The sequence below is a fragment of the Pleuronectes platessa genome, chromosome 12 (assembly GCF_947347685.1).
Source record: "Pleuronectes platessa chromosome 12, fPlePla1.1, whole genome shotgun sequence".
Classification (NCBI taxonomy): Eukaryota; Metazoa; Chordata; class Actinopteri; order Pleuronectiformes; family Pleuronectidae; genus Pleuronectes; species Pleuronectes platessa.
Genome location: NC_070637.1, coordinates 25,904,814 through 25,910,618, shown reverse-complemented (window position 1 = coordinate 25,910,618; position 5,805 = coordinate 25,904,814).

Sequence of the window (5,805 nt, the reverse complement as noted above, 5' to 3'; positions counted from 1 at the left end):
GATCTTTTTTCCATGACGAAGACGAAGACGTAACGAAAACGATTCTTTGAAAATAAAAACTGTGACTAAATCTGTTTTAACTTTCGTTGACGAGACGAGACGAAACTGTTGGTGGTTGACTAAGTCACAATCATTTATTTAAACATCATCGTGTCAGGCTGTCATGAAGTATCAGGAGCGGGCGAGTGAGTGTGTTTGTGTGTGTGTGTGTGTGTGTGTGTTTGTGTCTGTGTTAATTTTGGCAGCTATTTTTGATTTAGTCTTAGTCTTTTGACGAAAATGCATATTAGTTTTAGTCACATTTAGTCATTTTTATCCTTCTTAGTTTTAGTCTAGTTTTAGTCATTAACAAATTACATTTTAGTTTTAGTCACATTTAATAGCCACATTAAATCCTTTTCTTCTCTCCTCAGGCCCAGGGACCCTGTGTTGTGTCTAAAACTGCATAATAGTCTAGCTTGCAGTACTTAGGTTGTCCATTAGATATCCCTACCAGCATAGGTCTATAGCAGGGGTCGGCAGCCTTTACTTTCAAAAGAGTAATTTTACCCCCTCTTCCCCCAAATAAAATTTGTCTGGAGCCGCAAAACATATTTGATAACAAAGCTAATAAAGTTTAATATAAAGTTTAATATACTAAACTATAGTTTTATGCAGTTTTAGACACAACACAGGGTCCCTGGGCCTGAGGAGAGAAGAAAGGGATTTAATGTGGCAGAGCAGAACCTGGTTTGAAGAAGTTGAGGTGACGCTGAGTCACAATCAGATGATGAAATCCAGCTCCACTTCCTCCTCAAGGCACGAACACCTGATCGTATCTTTCTACAGCAGCAAACTACTTCCAGGAGAGCTTTGTATACGACGTTCAAATATGCAGCTAGAAGTCAAAATTCACATCAGAAGATGACGTGGAAATAAAAACAGGATTTCTGGTGGTGTCTGTTTGGTAAAAAGTAAAAAGTCTGTAAGAAAACATATCAACACCATTTGAACGAGCTTCACACTGAAAGGCTTCAACCTGTTTTATACACAGATGGAAAAATATGTCAAAGTTAACCTGTTGTCTGTTTAAGTTAATGTTTTTCAATGAAATACAATTTAATTTAGGAAGAACCAAATTAGCTTATTGAAATGGGGGGGGGGGGGGTTGATGGCTAAGGTTCCATGTTTAATGGGTAAATTACGGTGGCCCTGAGAGCTCAACGAACAGCAACTTAAAGGGGACATATTATGCCCATTTCACCACAGTTGATATGGCTCCTTGGGGTCTTGATGAAATGTCTGAAACGTATTTTGGTCAAAAAACCACAAGGATCATTTAAAACAGCTCCTTTTTACCCTGTCTGAAACAGCCCTCCTAAAGCCTGAAACATGCTTCTGCGTTTTCACGGGCCCGTAAGCGCAAGAGCCCTTCCGGGTCCCTTACGTGCTTATGTATCCCTTCTTACGTGCTGACGGGCGTCGCCACAAGCTCACTCAGCCCGCAAGGCTGTGATTGGTCTGCTCTACATCCCTTCTGGAGCTGCATTTCCGGTTTCATGCCCCATAATACAGGCAGAAACAACGGAAGATTTTAATCAATTGTTGTTCGGTTGGAATCGTGAATACACTCTATGGTTCACCGTGTGTTTGTAATGGAGAACATGACTGGTAGAAGGTAAATAAACAGTCAACAACGATTGCCACACCCACAAAGAAGGCGTCTCTCAGGTCGTCTTCGACAAAAAGCATTACTCCGCCTAGTGTTCTGGTGCGGAATTGCTTTATAAGACGCGCAACGGTTGGGGAAGCATGAATGACAACGAGTCTTGCGCCACAGCGGCGTGAAAAGACGCAGACGCAGTCGCAGAAGCATGTTTCAGGCTTTAGATTGACCTGTCTTGAGTGCCACCGCCCCCCCCCCCCCCTCACCGCCCCGCCCCCCCTCTCACCAACAACCCATCCCCCTCCTCACTGCCCCACCCCCGACACACACACACACACACACACACACACACACACACACACAGACACACACATCTTAAATCTCCCCTTTGTCTCACCGTGGTGAGGCCTGTCTTGTCTTGGGTTTTTGTCTTGTAACTTCCTGTTTTATTTTGAAATTCTAACTCTCCTCTCGTTTCAGGTCCCTTGCTCTTCCTCATGTGTCACTGATTCCGGATTGTTCCCACCTGTTCCCTTCACCCTCATGTGCTTATAGTCTGCGTCTCCCCTTTGTCTTGAGCCGAAGTGTTTCGTTCTTGTTCGTGAACCTGAGCCCTTTTCCACAGTCATAGTCGTGTTTTGCCTTGATCTTTGCTACACCACGTGAGTTGTTTTCTGTTTCCTCTTTGAGAGTGATTTTTTGTTTGTTAAAGTTTTTCTAGTTTAGCTTCGTTTTGTGTTGTTTGGTAATCTGTTCTTCTTCCTCCCTTTTGGAGCGATTTATGTTTAGTGAGTTCTAGTTAGTTTGATGAGCCTCCTGTTTAGGTGAGCCTTTTCTTTTGTCCTTTTTTCATAGCTTGGTTTTTCCTCCCTCGGGAGCGCTTTTGTTTTATTACTCGAGCCTTTTGTTTATCATCCTTCGGGAGCGATTTATGTTTATAAACCTTGTTCTTTTCCTAGTGCTTATTTTGAATCTTTTAGGAATTTTCTTCCCCGGCTTATTTTTTGCCAGGTCCTAGAAATATTTAGTAAGTGTTTCATAGTCAAGTAAGTTGTCACTCATCATAGAGGATCTGAACACAATAAAGTGTGCTGGTACGTGAATCCTCTGCATCTGAGTCCTCATTCTAGTCCAGGCCTGACACCCTTAGCATATTTAATGTTGTTAAAATCATTTTAAGTCACTGTCCTACACATATATTTCTGTATCAGTTTGTTGTGTTTCTTCATTGAAGCTACAATTTTCAAACTACTACATCTTCTGATAAAGATGTACATTATTTAAATACATGCATTAGATATGTGTGTATACACACATATCTAATACATGCAAATAGCGGAGGCTTAGCTCCGGGCTGCTAACAACATCGCTGTGCTGCGTTCAGGGTAACTCGGATATCCCGACCTCCTGCAACATTGCGAACATGAAATAGTTTTCATCGATGAACATACACACACACACACACACACACACACACAGACAAAGGGATCGTGGAAAGGCTACAGCTTTGGAGGCTAACACTGCTGCAACTTTTGCGGCGAAATGCACTTAAAACCCCGGGTATGAGTCTATATTAAAGCGAGCGAGGGAGGCGGCAACGAGCTGCTGGTGACCGGCACCGGTTCGTGCAGCTCGGGGTGCGTGAAGCAAATCTGTACGGGCCACAAAAGTTATAAGGCGCAGCTCTCTCCCCCCCTCCTCCTCCGCTTCACTGCCCGGGCATCACAGGAGAGGCTGTCGGCTGCAGCCGGAGACCGGGGTGGGGGAGTCCTGGAACACGTTTCGGTGCTATTTTCTATCAAAGCTCCACAAACAGCTGTTTTAAGTTATACCTGCTGTTTCAACCGGGCGACACACACAGAAGCAACGACTCGGGTTAGCCTCCCGGCCGGGGTTCCACATGCAATACTGCTGTGAAAACGTTCACAAGCAGCCATTCCAGAAAGTGCTGCAACTTTAAACACAAACTAATAGCAAGCTAGCGTTAGCCCGCTGCTGCTAACCCTAGCGGGACACACAGGCTGGAGATTTGTCACAGATCGATTATGATCAATGATGAAAATGAGACATACCCTGCAGACGTGGGGAGCCCTGAGCCGGTGAGACGTGTCCGGCTCTCAGGTGTGTGAAGTCAGCGTGAGCATCGCCAGCCTCGCAGTGAGCCGCCCGGGTACAGCCGGGATCCAACCCGCCACCGAGCAGCCGGCTGGCAAGCTGGCACTGATTGCTATGAGGCTAACGCCACCTAGCTTACATGTCACCGTCAATTACCGAAACAAAACAACAGCTTTTCTAGTTGAAGACACTCACTGCGACACGAGACACGTACTGTCAACGCTCCCCAGTCCGTGGGGAGATCAGTCAGGCGGCTGCTGCTAACCTTAAACAAACAGCGACAGGTCCACCAGAAGCGAGCCGCAGACATGGAGCCACAGCCCAACATCACCCAGCGAGCCCGAGCTGAGGAGGGGGCTTTGGCTCGTGACTTACCCCGACTGCAGGCTCTGCTTCTCGACCAGATCTCCGCTGCTTCCCGGGTGGGCTGCCACATGCAATACTGCTGTAAAAACGTGCACAAGCAGCCATTTGAAGCAACTTTAAACACAAACTAACAGCAAGCTAGCATTAGCTCCCTACTGCTAACCTTAAACAAACACCGACAGGTCCACCAGAAGTGAGCCGCAGACATGGAGCCACAGCCCGACATCCCCTAACGAGCCCGAGCTGAGGAGGGGGCTTTGGCATGTGACTTACCCCGACCGCAGGCTCTGCTTCTCGGCCAGATCTCCGCCTCTCACCCCGCTCACCGGCTGGTTAGCGTCCCCCCTCGGCTAGCTTCCCAGCTAACACCCGCAGCCTCGAGCTGAGGAGGGTGCTGTGGTTAGTAATGTAACACCAGATCTCCGCCTCCGGGGGGCCCATGCCATGTAGACCGACTGTGACGTCAATTCTGGTCATATTCCCATTCGACGCACTCTATCGTATAGTTTCTTACATAGAGGAACCACAACAAATCGTGGCAGTTGTTTTTTTCCAGAGTTTTTGGGACGGTAGACATGCCAGATACCCACATTAACGAGTAGAAGCACTACAAAAGTGGATTTTTCATAATATGTCCCCTTTAAAGCAACATCATGTAACTGATACTGAACAACAGCGCCCCCTGCAGCCCCCTCCTGGTCTCTGTGTCTGAAGTGTTTTCATGTGCAGAACAGTTAATCAATGTGTCCTCCCTCTGGATATTACCCATGAACCTCTGCTTCCTGAGCCTGAAGAGCTGCAGCTGTAACAAATCCACCAGACTCAGAATTCTTCATATTTCAGTTTCCTGCTGAATATTGGAGATAAACTCTGGTTTTTAATAACTTCAGGGTGTTTTTAATTGATCTCAGTTCAGCTTCCCTCTTCAGCTGCAGCTGGTTGTGTCTCTGACTCTCAGTCAGTTGTTCTCTCAGGAGATGGAACCCACTCAGCAGAGTCACAGACGCTCAGGGAGAGAAGGAGGAAACTTTCTCATGTTCACATTTTTATTTAATATCAGCAGCGAACAGAAGAGGACCGAGGACAGAGCCCAGTGGGACGCCTGTCCTCAACTCACAGCTCGTGATCTTTGAAACCACAAACTACTCCCTCAGCCAGTGAAGCATCAGAAACAAGTGTGTGTGTGTGAGTGAGTGAAAAATGTAGATGGCAGAAAGAAGCAGAAGAAGAAAAGCTGAAGTGAACGAAGCTGCCAGACTCTCGCTGAGCTCGAGTCCTCACAGGAACACAGCCAGCGTCCGACATGGGGGGGGAGGGTCTTAGTGTCCGGATCTATGGAGGATCTGACCCATGCTGCTGCCTGTTGTGTGTGTGTGTAATATGTGGTACTGGAGCTGAGTCTCATCTAGAGTCAAATGTAAAATCCCATGTGTGACGCTCCAAAGCGCCGCCTGTGGGTTGGATGTGGTGTTACACTTTAAAACGACACAATGGCAATCTGAGTGTGCGAGTGAATTCATTGAGGCCCATAACAAACATTTGTTGCCAAAGGGTCGTGCAACCCAACAAATTGTATGTTGAACTACACATCCTCCCACAGACAAACACACACACATCCACACACACTCACACTCACACACCACTTGTTGGCCTGGTAACCACTGAGAGGGGTTAAGACT